The following is a 17,914-nucleotide window of genomic DNA, read 5'->3' as shown; positions in this document are numbered from 1 at the left end:
TATATATGATAAATGGCTAGTACCCAAAAATCTATAAAGAACCTACAAAGTCAATACCAAAAAAAAACATATAGTCCAGTGATGAAATGGGCAGAAGACATGAATAGACACTTTTCCAAAGAAGATATCCAGATGGCCAACCGACACATGAAAAGATGCTCAACGTCACTCGTCGTCAGGGAAATCCAAATCAAAACCACACTGAGATACCACCTCACACCTGTCAGAATGGCTAAAATTAACAACCCAGGAAACAACAGATGCTGGTGAGGATGCAGAAAAAGGGGAACCCCCCTTGCCCTGTTGATGGGAACGCAAACTGGTGCAGCTGCTCTGGAGACCAGTATGGGAGTTCCTCAAAAAGTTAAAAATAGAACTACTCTATGATCCAGCGAGTGCACTACTGGGTATTAACCCAAAGGATACAAAAATACAGATTCACCCCGATGTTTATAGCAGCATTACCAACAACAGCCAAACTATGGAGAGAGCCCAAATGCCCATCATCAATGTTCATCAATGATGAATGGATAAAGAAGATGTGGGATATATTTACAATGGAATATTACTCAGCTATCAAAAAGAATGAGATCTTGCCATTTGCAACGACAGGGGTGAAGCTAGAGTCTCTTTGTATTATGCGAAGGCAAATAAGTCAGCCAGAGAAAGACAAATACCACATGATTTCACTCATATGTGGAATTTAAGAAACAAAACAGATGAGCATATGAGACGGGGGTGGGGAGGAAAGAGAGAGGGAAAGAAACCATGAGAGACTCTTAAATACAGAGAACAAGGTGAGGGTTGATGGAGGTAGGTGAGTGGAAGATGGGCTAGAGGGGTGACGGGCAGTAAGGAGGGCACTTGTTGTGATGAGCACTGGGTGTTGCACGTAAGTGATGAGTCACACAATCTACCCCTGAAACCAATATTGCATTGTATGTTAACTAACTAGAATTTAAAATTTTTTTAACATTTATTTATTTTTGAGACAGAGAGAGACAGAGCATGAACGGGGGAGGGGCAGAGAGAGAGGGAGACATAGAATCCGAAGCAGGCTCCAGGCTCTGAGCTGTCAGCACAGAGCCCGATGGGGGGCTCGAACTCACGAACCACGAGATCATGACCTGAGGTGAAGTTGGACGCTCAGCCGACTGAGCCACCCAGTTGCCCCCGCTGCTTTCCCTCTTAAAGGGAGAGGGAAGGAGAACGACATCTTTTGGGCAGTCGCCTCCATTAGCAACTCGACTCTCACAACTACCTTGTGCGGTAAATACTATATTCGTTTTACAAGAGAAGACAGAAGACGAGGTTCAGAAATGATTGCCTCAATTCAGAGGCAAAGCCCACACTGTTGCCACCCTGCCCCGTTGTTTCCAAACAAAGTTGAACTCCGTGTGTGGATTTAATCACACCTCCAATCCCAAAGAAATGTCAGACCAGCTGCATCCAGAAGTTATCTGAGTTTCCAACTTAATGGCACGCTGGCAGGCATGCTCTGCTTAAGACTAAGGAATTAATCAAACTTCATTGTATCCCTTGACACTATCTACTTTTACGCGGAAGACTGTGAACTGAATTCTGTCCAATCGTCTCCCAAACACCAGCTTGCCTCTCTCCACCGTGCAAAACTTTCCACTCGCTTTCACGGAGTCTTACGGAATTAATTGGTACGATAACTTGATAAGCTACAGCTTAATAACAACAATAAATTGCCCCTCTCCCCCGATTGTCGTCCCTGCCTCCTCCCCAAATAAAGGTGAACTATAGCCCTTCAATGGGGTTTTAAGGAAAACAGCTGGGACTCTACTGATACGGGTCAAACATGACTATCACTTCTGTTCCCCCTTCGTACCAGCCAAGGGTGATGATGACCTCTGTGGGGCTCAGAAATGATAGAGGGGGGGGTCTCCAGATGGATAACGGTGATGAACCATACCAGCGAGCACCTTTTTAATTAAGGAGACCACAAATGCTCTCTAGCACTTGTCTGAGGAATTTCCTCTTGAACATGTTTTGATTTAGACACATCTAGAGTTGAACACGATGGCTACTTTTATAAACGTCTAGAAAACATAAGACAGAAACTACGTGCTCCAAGTGAGGGTGTCAAAATACTGTCTAACGCGCAAAGAGTTAAGATTGAACTCTTCCCTCCAGAAATCCATTAATCGTGCCCTCTCTCGAAGTTTTTTCCTGTAGCCAACTTACCCCTGAGCTCCAGTTGTTGAAATAAAGTGCCCGTGATGCTGTGTCCTTGGCATTAGGTGCAAATCACCAAGCAGCTCTAATGAACGCTCGGCCCCCACAACATCATAACAACGTTTAGACTTCAAAGGCACTTAGACATCGTCTTTCTAACCTAACACCCACAGTTGGGAAGTGAAAACACGGAGACCCAGAGGGAGACAGCAACTTGTCGAGAGCCACACGGCTAGTTAGCAGCTCAAGTGGACAAGAACACCGACCAGAAACTGTGACTGGCTGTTGAAGAAGACAGAGGTTCTCAACAGAGGCTGGTAGGTGAGCAGGAAAGGGTCGGAGAGTAATTTGTGACTCTGAAAATGACTCTAAGGAAATTAAAGAGAAAACTTACAAATGGAAAGCACCAGTAAAAGTTAAGTCTCTCACCCTGACTCAACACCCAAAAGAAGCAAAGATGTAAACGTGGTGATGTCAATGTGCTCGTGGCAACACAGGTGTGTAGAGTAAGGTATATTCCATTTTTGTCTGTGGAAAAAGTTCTGAAAGGGGAAAACAAAATGCCTTTGTCTTTACTCTCACAAACGGGACCCTTGCATTTTTTTTTTTTTTTTTTTTTTTTTTTTGCTCTTCAGAGGAAGAGGAGGAGGAGGAGGGAGTGTTTTTTCTTTTAAATAAATGTTTCAAGCCGGAATAGGAACACACTATTCGTCCTGTGGGGGGATGAAGCTGAGGACCATTCCCCCCGCCAAAAAACAGACCTGTTGTGCCTGATTTTTAACATATCCGGACGCAATCGTAGGTGACATCCCTCGCATACCCTTCGCGGGTCTGCTGAAATCCTGGTTGAATGGACTGAAAATACTGCGAGGTTTTAAAGTGGGATTTCTAGCCCATGTTTCCTCAGTGAGAAAGCACACCATAGCCATTCCTTCGTCACTCCCCATCTCCAGTTTGCTGCGTTTTAATGTGTTCGCGATGGAACAGTACGTTCCTCTCCTATTAAGAGAAACCTCTCATAAAATGATGTACATTTTTTAAAAAGTTCTTATTTATTTCTTTAGAGAGAGAGATAGAGCATGAGCGAGGGAGGGGCAGAGAGAGAGGGAGAAACGGAATCTGAGGCAGGCTCCAGGCTCCCAGCTGTCAGCACAGAGTCCGACGCGGGGCTCGAACTCACGGACCGTGAGATCATGACCTGAGCGGAAGTCAGACGCTCAACCGACTGAGCCGCCCAGGCGCCCCTCTAGGAAAATGATTTAAAGGGGGTTTTACATCTTAGAACCCAAGCCATGAAACTACTTAGCTGGCTGCAAATAGACCCATCAGCTCTGCCCAAAGGTCATTCCAAATCCGCTGAATGTGAACACGCTCTTTTCAGAGGGCTAAAGATAGAGATGTTAAATTACTCTTACCTAGAGGTGGGATTGCTGGACCATATGGCAGTTCTGTTTTTTAATTTCTTTGTTTTTCAGCTTATTTATTTATTTTGAGAGAGAGAGAGAGAGAGAGAGAGAGAGAGAGAGAATCCCAAGCAGGCTCTCTGCTATCGGCACAGAGCCCAAAGTGGGGCTGTGAGATCATGACCTGAGCCGAAACCAAGAGTAGGATGCTTCACCGACTGAGCCAGCCAGGCGGCCCTATTTTTAATGTCTTGGGGAATCTCCATACTGTTTTCCATGAGCTATCTAAAGTAATCAAATCCATAAAAGCAGAGTAGGATGGGGGCTGCTAGGGTCTGGGGGGGGGCGGGGGCAGGAGGAAATGGGGGGGGTTGCCGTTCGGCGGGGATAAAGTTTCAGTTATGCAAGATGAAAACGTTTTGGAGATCTGCTGTAACAGCATTGTGCTTATGGTGAATAATACTGTCTTGTACTTAAAGTTTTGTTAGGAAGGCACGTCTCAAGTTATGTGTTGTTTTTTGTGTTTTTTTTAAAAAAAACAGAAATTGCTTGAACCGGTCAATAAAACAATGAAACCCATTCGAAGGTACTTTGGGGGCGTTCGCGTTTTGAGAATTTGGCTCAGGTTAGTTCGAAGGATTCAGAAAGAAATCTGAAGTCACGCCCACATAAGGAGACATTTGTTCAGTCCCGTTTATTTCACGTCAAAGGCCATAGCTCTCGTTGCTCTGAAGTGTTCTAGATGGTTCTCCGAGAGGTGTGCTTTTCTGCCGTGAGGTCACAGGTGGAGCTATTTCTACACTGGCGCTGTAACTAAAAGTCAACACTGGGGACACCCAGCAGAAATCAGAGAAACCGGACCCAGTCAGCCAGAGACCAAACTAAGATTCTCCCCACCCTGCCTCCGCCCCGTTGCCGGGACCAAGTTATGCCAGAGTTTAGTCCGTAGGCTGCCCATCACCCGTGGGCCATTTACACAAGGGATGAACAATCTGTGTGTCCCCTGCTTCCCTTTCAGCATAAGAGGTTAGTGACTTTATCTTGCCATCTCTCATACGTGCCTAGATACAAATGGTTCAGTGGCTAACAAGGCATTCAAATTTCTCACTGATGTTTCCTTATTCAATAAAATAGTCATAGCAATATATTTTCCCCCATGGGACTTAATAAAGCTCTTTTTATTTTGAATGGGGAGAAAAGGAAACACCATCAAACATTTTTATTCTTTGCTGAGATGGTCCTGAGGCAGGAGGAAGAGGATAATTGGAAGGAAGGGAGGGAGGACAGGTGGGCGGGGATAAGTAGAAGGAAGGAAGGAGGAAGGAAGGGAGGGAGAGAGGGAGGGAGGCAGGGAGGGAGGAGGGAAGGGCTGTTCACCAGCAAATGTGTTTCCAGGAAGTTGATGGTTGCCTGTACTTTGGCATTAGAGGGGTTTTTGGTTTTGTTTTGTTTTTTTAAACCATTGAGCCCATCTCATCATTTTCCTACCACATTTTCCCTACAAATTTGTTTGATGCAGGAAAGCACCATCAGGCTCACATCCATCCTTTTCTCTAAAACTCTCCAGTTCTGCGTAGGAAAGTCCATCGGACATGGCCTGAGAAGAATCGTTTGTGTTTGTTCACGTCCCCCAACAAGGAATCTTGCTACATCTTCGATCGGTTACATTTTTAAAATTATTCTAACGGGGATCAGGAAAAGTGCTGGGAATTCTGCTCTTCACTGGCATTCGGGATAGCCATCTACCGCCTCTCTGCGGTCATCCATGAAGGACCAACTTGTTTCTCTTCGAATTCACTGATCCCAGTTACTGCCAGGAGATGAGCCTCCAGTCCCGGGGCGGGCAGAAGGCCTGGGCATGGCTCCCAGCTCTGCCGAGTGGCCCAAGAAAAGGTAGGATTGCGCTGAGGCACAAGGAAAGTGTATGAAAGAGCTTCGGGAATGCGAACCATACCACCAAGACCTAGAATACACCTGTTCGGTGAGAGAGGTGGCCTACAGGATAGATTTCTAAGAAGCAGCAGCTAGCCCAAGAGGTCTACCCTTTCCCACACTGGTTTTCCTCTTCAAGGCACGTGAGACGGTGCAATGCAATATGAAAAGTCTGGACCCAGTCTTGAGAGGCCTGTATTGGCATATAGCTGTAACAATGTATAAATACGCACATGCGCGCGCTCACACACACACACACACACACACACACACACACGGGCTCGTGCGCGCGCGTGCGCGCGCACACACACACAGGCCATATTGGTGCACGGCGGGGTGTGAGCTCCTGGGTCAGACTGGCAGAATTTGAATCCAGGCTTTGCCACTTCCTTCCTGTGCCTCAACCTCCTCATTGCAAAGTGTGGATAATGCTGTCACATACCGTACAGGGCTGTTGAGAGGTTGACTGCGTTACTATGCGAAGTACTTAGCACAGGGTCTGGCCCAGGGTAACCTGGGGGAGGCCAGAAAGACTCCCCGCAGCCGTGGTGAAGCCAGCCGGGGGGGGGGGGGCCTGGCCGGGGTGGCCTCTCTGGGACTTACTTACCAAGGACTTTTTATAAACTGGAGGACTTTGGACGAGGGGGGTCCGTAAGGCCCTCCCGGGCTGTTAAAATGCCAGCAATTTGGCTGTAGTTGGGAATCTCTTGCGCCAACGTGCAAGTTCATGCCCTTGGGCACTTTGCCGGCTCCCTCCGTCCTTTCTCAGAAGGTAAATCGTCCCTCCTTGGGCCCTCCCTCTGCACTCCTGCACCTGCAGAGCCGCTCCCCTCCGGCAGGGCTGAGCCCTGCAGGAGCAGGGACCCCCGCGGGGGCCGTGACCGCCGGGGGGGGGGGGGGGGGGGGCGGTGGCGGCGAGGACTGGGCGCCGCCCAGCCCGGGAAGGGGCGCCCCCGGGCCCCCCCCCCCCCGGAGGACGCGGCGGGGATGCGCACGGCTGCGGCTTCCAGCGCACTCCAAGGGGGCTGCAGCAGACAGCGGCTCCGGAGTGCAGAGCTCAGCATGTTTCTGCAACTGTTTTGACGATGCTTTTGAGTGTTCCCATCACTACCGAGATGCTGCCGGTCTCCTCACGACCACAATCTATTAGCTCCAGTAGCTTTTCAGCGACTCGGCCTCGCCGCAGCTTCCTGCTTACCCTGCGCGCGTGGGGCGCTGCCAGGCCCCCGGCGGGGACCACGCGGTTAGGGGGCGATGCCACCCTCACCCCACCTCCACTGCCAAGCGGCCTGACTCCCGAGAGGTTTTCCTTTTTAAAAAGATCATCAGAAGCTCCTGCCAACAGTTTCTAACGGTGCACGATAGGCTTTCCGCGCAGACCCCCTTAAGAAAGCAGAGCTTTAGAACTCTTAGTGACAGCAAGGGCATTACAGTCAGGCTACCTAGATCTCGAAGGGCCAGAGGCATGTGAACTTCAAAAAAGGGGGCGGGTGGGGGGCTGGGGGGGAGGTGGCTTCATCTTCTGCGAGCAATTAGGTCTTGTTTATAAGGCCCGATTCTGCCCTCTTACTGGCTTTGTTTGTGGTTCTTTGGCGAACAATTGCAATCCTGTGTGTGAGTGTGTGTGCTTGTGTGGTGTGTGTGTGTGTGTGCCTCGCACACAAGCTGGAAGGGGGGGAGGGAAGATCTTCTGAAAGATACATTTTAGGTAGTGTTTTGGGTATGAACTGGGATGAATTTGAAAGAGAAAGCTCTCGAATGGAAAGCGTGAGTTCCCTGAAGAGGGGGAGTACGACGAATTTTCTTTAAAAGAAAACTCGGCTGCGTTTCCCACGGGGGGAGCAATCGAAGAGACCCCCCCCCTCCAACAGCAGGCAGGGGAAGACTGAACGTTTGAGGGGCTGCTCGCCTGGCTTCCTCACCTGTCGGAGGGGGTCGGGAAGAGGACAGCCTCGCTCATCATTTTTGTGTCTGTCAGTTGAAACTACAAAGACAACCAAAAGGAGGTCTTATCCGTTCTTTGTTAAGCTTCAGTTGGGAACAGCAGGTAGAAAGCTGCACTTTGGTTTTACTTTTTCACCACGGGGAGCTATAAATAGATGGGTGTGTGTGCGGCTTTCTGGCTAAGTTGCCTACACTTGCCTCGTGGCTCACAATCCAGGCCGTTCTGACTCCCACATGAGCATCTCAAGTCACAGCCCCCGCAGGGACATTTTCCACAACACGCGTGGGACCAGAAGAAATGGCAAGCGTGCGTTTTGTTGTTATTTTTGTTTCAGCGTTGCGTTCTCCACGTATCCTGCCCACGCTGCCGGCTCTGGATACAAGGCCCCCTTGAAGAGACAGCATTTATCGAAGGAAGAAAACATCGCCCTCCGGGGTGTTCGTTCTGCCTGTGTCCAAAAATACACCCAACTTTGTGTTTTGAAATTGTTCATTAGTGTTCTTCGGGCCGATTTGACAGGATGGCTGGCGTTTATCTACCAGACCGCATCTTCTCCAAACTCCCTTTATTACACACACACACGCACACACACACACACACACACACACACACACACTTGCTAAAGAAAATTATTTTCTTGTAGTGGGTGGCAGTCTGGGTATCAAGGGTCATAGAAGTTTGTGTTCATTTCTAGCTAAGCCTTTAACCCGCTGTGGGGGCGTATGTAGCCCCCCTGAATTGGGTTGCCATCCAGCTCTCAGGTACTGGGCACTTGGGCCACTAGGAACCATACGAGGTCCTTGTCTTTTTTTACACGTTAGAAGGAAGCCAGATCTGTGGTCCATACTTTCCTCCAATTTGTCCAAATGTGAGCAAAATGGATAAACAAAGAAGATGCACCCTCATCCACACACACACACACACACACACACACACACACCCTTTTTTCCCCTTATCTTTTTTCCTGTTTCCACCAAATCTACCTAAAAATGAAATACCAATTGCTCTGACTGTCCTATCAGTTTCTCCTCTTCTCCCTTCTCCACCCCCCCCAATATGTCTCCAGTTTAATGAATATTTACATGCTCAAAGCTGAAATATATGAGCCAATCCATGCTCTCCTCTAATGATGAGATTCTGGAACCATCTGGCCAGCCGACATGTTGGCCATATGTGTTGAACCTAATGCTTGAGTCTATGTTTCGAGTCCATTATCAGTTCGTACGGCTGCTCAGAGCCTGACACTACTGTGGTCAGAATGGTTTGCAGGTTTGAGCGCCGAGAGCCAGGGGCACGCCTCTCAAGTCCACGACCACACGTGTCGCTACCCATGGCTATTGTCTTGGAGAGGTGTTAGTTGATGGCCACGGAAAGACAGGGAGAGAGGAATCAGGGGCTAGAAACCATTATTCCCTCTCATTTGCTTGCTTTTTGGATAAATAAGACAATGTAAGAGAAATTCCTGGAGTATATTAAGTAAGTGCTCAAGGTGTGGTAGCTTTTAAAATATTTTTTTAGGGGCGCCTGGGTGGCTCAGTCGGTTAAGCGTCCGACTTCAGCCCAGGTCACGATCTCTCGGTCCGTGAGTTCGAGCCCCGCGTCGGGCTCTGGGCTGATGGCTCAGAGCCTGGGGCCTGCTTCCGATTCTGTGTCTCCCTCTCTCTCTGCCCCTCCCCCATTCATGCTTTGTCTCTCTCTGTCTCAAAAATAAATAAAACATTAATAAAATAAAATAAAATATTTTTTTAAGTTTATTTATCCTAAGAGACAGAGAAAAAGCAAGGGAGGGAAGGGGAGAGAGAGAGAGGGAAAGAGAGAGAATCCCAAGCAGACTAGGTACCTTCAGAGCAGAGCCCTATGCTGGGCTCAGACTCATGAACCGTGATATCATGACCTGAGCCAAAATATGGAGTCGGATGCTTAGCCGTCTGAGTCATCCAAGTGCCCCAGGACGTGGTAGCTTTTATTGTCCTAACGTCTTCAACTTGCCCAGACTTCAGTAGCCTGGGTGGGGGCGGGGGGCAATCAGATTCCCAAAGAAAACTATGTCTCTTCTCCTTTGCAGGGCTATTGATGGAAAATAACCTGAAAGATACGGTCCCACGAAGCTCACATTTCCAGGCAAAAGCCTCTCCACGGTTTGTTCTACTTTACCTAGGCTCGAAGACAATTATTGAACCGATTCCCACATAGAACTCTCTAGAAGGAAATGAAGCTAGAAATAACTCCTCAGCCGTCTAAAGGTTTCTTTACAGGGATCACATTTGGGAACTTTGCCTGACAACTGCCCCAGAAACTTGAAGGTGTTGAAAAATTAACCATTATTCCACAATCACTCTCTTTTCCTCCCTCTTGCCTGGTTTGACCCATTATTTGACATTCCCTTAACGCATCCCGTATGCAGACGTCTTGACAATTAATTAACTAACCTTCACAAAACTCCTCTGAGGTAGATGGATGAAAAGCACTGAGGCTTTATCTCCACTTTTCAGGAAACTAAAAACAGAAAGGTTATGACTTACCCAAAAGTCACACAGCAAGCTCACGAGCGGGCTGGAATGGGGACCGACGAATTCTGTCTCCAGCCAAACCACGGTAACTCTCGTCCTGAGGGAATATTCCTGACTCACCACAAAACCCAATATAGTTGCCTAGACCAGGCTCAACTGAGCCTGTGATACTTTCTAGAGGAAGTAGTAGCCTTGGACCAGCCTGGCCAGGAAAAATAGAATTCAATTCAGCTTAACAGGCAGAGAATAAGGATAAGGAAGATGGTCAATAAAAGATCTCTCCTTCATGGAGCCAAGCTGTCAAGCTGTCAACTTAACCTGGCGTTGCGGGGACAATGAACACAGAAATATGCTCAACTAGGAAAATGTGAGGTTCCTAGTACTGTCAGAGGAAAACAAAGCCTTCTATAAACAAAGGCCGAGGTGTCTGGGGGCCATTCAAGACAAGTTTACAGTCAGCTTTCGAAGTTCAAACTCTTGCGGTATTTTTGGCAACAGCTTACGGCATTGTAGAAGGCCTCGCTCAGGCCACCGAGTCACAACGTGACTCCGTGTGATGATGTATGGCTTCCTGCCCTTTTGTATTTTGAATTCCATTCTCCGTCTCCTTCCACGCTGTTCCCAAATGGTGCTAACTCCTGCACTCCTTACCTGACGCCACAGGACAGGACCGTTCAAAAGGCCTTTGCGGACAATACAGTTGCCACAGAAAGTAATTGGTCCGAGGAAACAACGACGGACAGATTATTGCTTAATACAATCTGGAAAGATCCCTGTTCCCTAAGAGGATGTATTGTTCAGTTATGTATGGTTTGTGAATCTGCTTAGCCGCAAGAAGGCAATGTCACTGGCAGGCTAATTACGCTACTCTTCTGACACATAAATGTCCTCCCAAACGGAGAGCCAAATACGAGCGTACGATCTACCCTCTCAACACAAACACGATGCGGAACTGCCCCGGCGTGATAGCCACTTATTATCCTGCAGCGTTGGGAACCGGGCTTCAGGTCACCTTTAAAAATTTGGAGGTGGGTTCTTCGTTTTTGGGTTTTTTTTTTTTTTGTTCTCCCGTCATGTGACACCTGCAATGCCCACGGAGTCCCACCGCAGCGTGCGTCTGTCCAGCGCTCGAAGAGAAGGCATGTTTTTGTGTTTTTTTTACTGTGAGGGCCGGTAGGATGTAGCAGCATCAAATAGAGGAGCCCAGGGCACAAATGGGGGGAGAAGGCTCTGAACCTACCAAGAAGCAGCAGAATCGTTCCAGCTACCAGCAACGGCCACAGACCAAACGCTGCTAGGCAGGTGTAGTTCAGTCGATGCAAAGGGAAAAAGCCTCCTCAACATTAAAATCTTCTCTTCGGAAAAGGTCCGATCAAAAACAAAATGTTAAGCTCACATACTTCTTTTTTTGTACATTACCATGATTGTGAAACTTCTGAGCTTTTCAAAAGGCTTGGTTAGGATGTCAAAACAGTCGTGGGGGCGCCTGGGGGGCTCAGCCCGTTACGCGTCGCAACACTGGATTGCAGCTCAGGTCACGAGGCCATCGTTTGTGAGATCGAACCCCGAGTGGGTTCTGTGCTCACAGTGCAGTGCCCGCTTGGGATTCTCTCTCTCTCTCTCTCTCTCTCTCTCTCTCTCTCCCTCACCTCTCTCTCTCTGCACCTACGCCCTCGGGTGTGAGCATGCTCGCTCTCTCGCTCTCTCTCTCAAAATAAATAAATAAACATAAAAAAAGCCCAGTTGTAACTTCCCAGGTCAAAAACAGTGAGTTTTGTATTCTTGGTGCCATTTTTCTCAAGGTAAGACCCTCCTGGAAAATGACGCAGGTTCAGGACCAGAAAGTGAGGCCCAAGTAGCCAGGGGCCCCTACAAGCGTGGCTAACCGGGATGTGCAGACTTCACTCTCTCTGTGGCATGGGGGGGGGGGGTGGGCTGCCTTCACCGCCTTCGTGGTCATTTGGAACGGAAGCCACAAGGCACTGCCTTTGGCAAGACTGGAAGTTAGTGGGGATGGACTGAGGACTCCGGGCTTGTAAACAAGTTTGTGGTGGCTGTATACACGACAATATGAGGAGAGCTGCACAAGACTTCATAATAAATCATCCTAATCATACACTTGACGACTTTTATAGGATGACGGCGTTTTATATACGACACAGCATCCTTTGGTGGCATTGCCCTTAATCACTTCCTCTTCAGTTTATTTATTATGTAATCTTGAGATGAAGTGAGCGATTACATTTCCAATTATTTTTTCTGGCCTCCATTATATTTTTATTTTACACGATCACAGCCTCTAATTGCACCTGGGTGCTGTTCGCTTCAACCTGCGGGCCCTTGACATTCCCTGTGCCTATCCCAACGACGACCTTAAAGGTGGGGAAACTCCGGTGTGACTTTGTTTGTTTCATTGCTTTTTAAATTACACCTAAGTGCAAAACTGCTTTCATACACCAGGCATCGTCTGTTGTCCCCCCCCCGAATCACAATAGCACCCCCTTTCAGCTCCACACCGCAGGCTCCCTCCTGAATATGGAAAAATGGGGGACACCTGAGCGGCGCCTCTCCTCTCCCCTCTCCCTCCTCTCTCTCGCTAAGGCATTGGGTTCTCATCTAGCAGTTTCTGATTCTCGTTTTTCAAGATTGGCACCAATAGAAAAAGAGCTTATGAACAGGAGGCTAGATTCTTATCCGACATGGGTCTCCTCTAAGGGGTGGGGGGGGGGGGCAGGTAGGGAGGATAAAGTGAAACATAGGGGAGGCAAGAAGATTCGGGAAAGATGCACAGGTGAATCACTGAGCCTTGTTCAATCCTAAGGCATATTTAAGACCGGACGACAACAGCAGTTAAATCAGACTTATAAGAAAGTAGGCTACATGTTCTTTGCCCACAGGGCTCCCCTTTGGTGGTCCCTTTTAGAACTGTCTACACTTGGGGATGAGTCGGGCACCCCCTGAAACCACACTCCTAGCTTTCCAGCAGTCAGGACCGATTCCAGCCATACTTTGTTCTATGTACCTCAAATCATGGAAACTTGCCCTGTAGGCACCTGGGTACCCAGGACCCATCCCTTTCCTGACTGGCCCTTAGGACCCACGTGGCTTTCTGCTCCTTCCCTGACAAGAGTGCTTGGCATCCCTCACCTCCCAAAAAGTGGCTTAAGCTTCCTTTTTCTAGTCTAGGAATAGTTGAGGGCGGCGGGGGGGTGGGGTGGCGGGGACAGGTGGAAAGTGAATGAAGGTCAAGAAGTGGGTCAGTGAGAAAGAATCTAGTTCACCAATAAAACCTGACAAAGTAGAAGAACGTTTTTTAAAGCATATGGAAATGATGCCATTCAAACTTTTGTTTCCAGCTAGAAATAGACCGCTACCTTTGTGAGGTTCTAAACAGGTCAGTGTTTTTAGTAGACATTTCTAATACTCCCTTTCCTGGTTACAGCGAAAAGGCGTTATGATTTTGCGGAAGAGGCATATCTAGCCATATTTAGAGGGCCTGTGGACCCCACTTTTAACAAGATGCATACAATTAGAGGTTTCTCCGATCTAGATTGGAAAGGGTTTGCAATGTCGCCACGCACCCTTCAGGGCGTTTCTCGGAGGGTTCACAAATTTCTTTGGCCCGTGTTGTTTATTTTTAATCCATCTGACACTTCCTCCCAAAGCAATAAAATATGGTCAAAGAGCCACATCCACCTCAACTATGCAAAAGTTTTAGGGCTGATTCAGAGGGTAGAACACTCAAGTTTGCAAGGAGGTATTGAAGTCATAGGACACCCCTCCGATGGGAGATGGGAAACTTCATAGTTTCTCTCATTCTAGGATGCCTTACAATTTTCATAAATGTTCATAAATTAAAGAAATCAAATTCGAGCTGGAAACATGTAGGGGGGGAAGTGTGAAAGGTAAGGTATTTTTGAAGGCATATATAAAAGAAGGCTAATTTAAATGAAGGATTCAAGACTTACTCAATTTGAAAATAATACAATGTGTTTTGTCAGAAGAGCTTGATTTGACTTCTGCCTAAGAGTGATGGGGCCATGACTCACTCATTTTTCCTGTTCAAAGTATCACCCTCGAGGCAGCGAAGAAAAGCAGGATTCTTTTATGAGGACAGACATGATGGTAGAAAATGAGCAAATCAAACAGATTTCTTTTAGTCGGTGAGATGGTAGGTGCCAATGAATTATTCTGGGCCCTACGGTCAAATGAGTGGCATTTCTTTTGTTTTTTTTTTAAAGGCCGTCTCTGCATTTTCTTTTGCTTTTTAGTTTTTTTCAAATGTATTTATTTTGGGGGGCACCTGAGTGGCTCAGTCGGTTAAGCACCCGACTTCAGCCCAGGTCGTGATCTCGCGGTTCACGAGTTCGAGCCCCACATAGGGCTCTGTGCTGACAACTCGGAGCCTGGATCCTACTTCCGATTCTGTCTCCCTCTCTCTCTCTCTGCCCCTCCCCCACTCATGCTCTGTCTCTCAAAAATGAATAAAGGTTAAAAAAAAAGATTTCTTTAATTTGTTTTTCTATTAATTTTTTTTTTTTTAAAGTAAGCCCTACACCCAATGTGGGGCTTGAACCGACAACCCTGAGATCAAGAGTCACGTGCTGTACGGACTGAGCCACCCAGGCGTCCCTGGTGTTTCTTTTAGTAACCAATAAACCAATTTCCCGTGTGTGTATACACAAATACACATAACACGCATTCTGAGTGCTTGTCTGTCATCTGTTATCTTTACATCAGTACTTTATGTACATGCGTATTTCAAAACATTGATATAAACTGTCCCCAAAGAGCCCTTGAACATTAAAAAAAAAAAAATCAAAAAAACAAAACAGTTGCTTAAGATTTCAGTAGGATACAAAGCCTGTAAATGACATCGAGGATTTTAAAAACAGCTCCTTACCAAATAGTATGCAAGGTATTCTCACTTGCGACGTTGTGGTGAATGAAATAACCATACAGTTAGCAAAGCCTATATCGCTTGTAAGGAAAGAATTCGCTACTCGTTACCAGAAAGAGCTGCTGCAAGGCAGACACCTAGGAATAGTTTCCTGTACTCTGCTACCCCCCGAGAGGTTAACATTTTAAACCGGGATGAGGACTCAAGGACAGCTTGGTGCTTGTTTTGTGTACGTACATACGTATCCAACATCCTGATGGGTGTATTATCACCTTGCACCTTATTCAGCAGACCCTTCTTCATGTGAAAACTATGTGTTTGGGGCGCCTGGTGGCTCAGTCAGTTAAGCATCGAACTGTGGGTCAAAGACACATCACGGCGGCCTTTTCTGTCCCCCATGTTAGCTGGCCCCCTAAAGCAATAAAACCTGGGCAGAAACACGGAAACTGCATCAGTCCCTCTGGCCGTCACACAAAATCACTGTGCGGGGAGGAGAGTGGGAAAATCAAAAGAAGCGAAAACTAAAAATCGGTTTTGGGGGTGTTGTTTGAACACCAATGAGCTGGCCCTGCTGCATACACGGAAGTTAACACTGGAGAATCACCCGCAAGAGCTCCCGAAGAATCTTCACGCGGGGCCCCGTTTTGGTCTCTCATCAAGTCGGGGAGAGGACGCCTTCTAAGCCGGCATTTTACCTTCTCGGTATCAGTTAGCCTTCATCTGCGCGTCTGCGTGCGTTCAGGTTACATGACTTCTACTCTCTTTATCTTAAAGCCCTGGTTTTATTGTCCTTGTTGACCCAATGCCAAAATGTAAATGTATCCCCATCAGAACTGGTGCCAAGTGTACAAACATAACTTTTTACAAGCTCAAAAAAAAAAATTTTTTTTTTTTCCTATGTAATCCAGCAGGAAAGCGATAGCTTCTCACCGTCCGTCCGTCGCTGGGTCTCCTTCCTAGACAGCCTGTTAGCAGACTTTCCCATCTAGATGGCTCCTTGGCAGAGACCGTAAATCATACCCCTGTCTCCCTCCCAGTGGACAGACTCACTGACCACGTGGACGGTTTATGGCTTCAGAATGTGAGCAGCACCTGCAAAACGGCCCCAGACCAGCTTATCATGGGAACTGCTGCTCAGAGGAGGCAGAACACCCCAGAATGGGAATCTGTCTGTTTTTCTTTCACTGGGGGCATCTCGAGTTGGGAGGCAAATACGGCCAGCCTGCTTCCTTCCTTCCACCCGCAAGGTATTGTGAGCAAACAATGAAAATGCAGCTCCCTATTCATGCTCGAGTTTTGCCATTGTGCGTCCCTCGGCGTGCTGGGGCTGCCCGGCACCACGGAAGTCCAAGATCTAATGTGTGTCTGGACACGGAGCGGCCCTGGTTACCCGGTGGCATTTAGACACCGGGGACAGAGCGACGTCCGTTTGTCAGTCTGTCGAGGGACGTTTCGCTGGTCTTCTTCAAGCGATCCTCCTTTATGTGGTGAAGCAAATCTCTCTCTACCCACGTGCTTCACCGTTCGCTCAGGAAATACCCTGGCTCTCTCTTCACGCTGGGTGCCCTTGGCCTTCTTCAAGCACCGCCTGCCAACGAAGGTATGACATTCTTCCCTGCAGAAAAGTCCATCAGGGAGCAAATATATGTATTTGTTGGAACTTTTAGACACACAGAAAGGAGTTCGATAAATGGATTTAATGCTTACTCAAAATTTAAGAATCCATTAGGAAGTTCAGTTTTACTATGTCAGTGCGATACATTTCAGACCGTAATCATACCCTTTCCAAATCCCATTTAAAGTAAACCATTTATTTTTTCTACTTTTCCCACAAGTGCCTTAATGTAGAATTTGGATACCTTTCAGAAGAGACCTGTGAGGTAATGCATTTGAGAGACATAACAATATTTATAAAGTTTGGAAAAATCTTTTGCTTAAGCGAATGGGGGAAATAATCCTCAGCTTTGGCAGAATGGGTAATAATATTGATACTAAATTTGGTTGTTTCCTACGACTTTCATAACAGATGTGGGGAGTGAGTTCTCCTTATTATTATTCTTCGGTGGTTTATAAGGCAAGACTGGAATTTTAAGGGTTCATGGCACATTATTATAGTGCAAAAAAACCCAGTCATATTGTTCTCATTTTTCTAATATTGCCTTTTTTTCCCCTTTGGTAATACAGCATAAATTTTCATGCAATAGACGAATGAAAAATGCCTCATATTCGTCCTTTTTTTTTTTCGCGTGTAACTTTTACACTCACGGGGGAAGAAAAAACAGCTCGATCAGACATTCACATTTACATTTTCTGCTTATCTACTGAAAAGCTCACAGGAGGAGCCAGAAGTTTCCTCGTATCACAAATAGGCATCCAATCTCAAATGAGAGAAGGTAGGTCAGGTCTCTCTGACTCATTCAGTCTCTGGGCTGCTGTCACCGAAGGAGGAAGCCGCAGTATGAACACCTGTCCATGAGGAACCAGACTCGAGATAGTCAGCTCATTTCACACAGACCATTGTCCAGCCATCAGATGGTAATTACTTTTAGTCCCCATCAGCCTGGCCTGGATTCCAGCCAATGGGTTGTGGGTGGAAGGGTCTGTATCACGTTTCCATTCGTCTGAGCCATCCAGTCTCTTTCTTGCTTGTTTTCAATTACATTGACATGGTGGCTTTGGCACATAGTAAGTAAATAGCAACGTATTCAAAAAGAAAGGTCTGAAAGCCAATATCTGAAAGATACTCTGGAGGTTTCAGGGAGTACAATGAAACTGGCACAGAAATTCTGGCATTCTGACCCAAAGTCATAAAATACAATTAATTAAGTTAATTGTGAACGTGTGGAATATTTCACGGAAGCCAAACGCAGCGCATGAACGCCTAGAAAGCGGTGGAAATGTTGCTGTATTTCCTACGAAATAAATAATTAGTAAATGAACTAAAACATTGAAAAGAGGGGTCAGAAAAGAGGGGAAGGGAAGTGTTGGGAGAAGATTTACTTTCATTCTTAGTTTTCAAACA

The sequence above is a fragment of the Lynx rufus genome, unplaced genomic scaffold (genome assembly GCF_022079265.1).
Source record: "Lynx rufus isolate CCGP_SWC_20201006 ecotype Redwood Valley unplaced genomic scaffold, mLynRuf1.p SCAF_7, whole genome shotgun sequence".
Classification (NCBI taxonomy): domain Eukaryota; kingdom Metazoa; phylum Chordata; class Mammalia; order Carnivora; family Felidae; genus Lynx; species Lynx rufus.
This window is presented reverse-complemented; position numbering follows the sequence as displayed.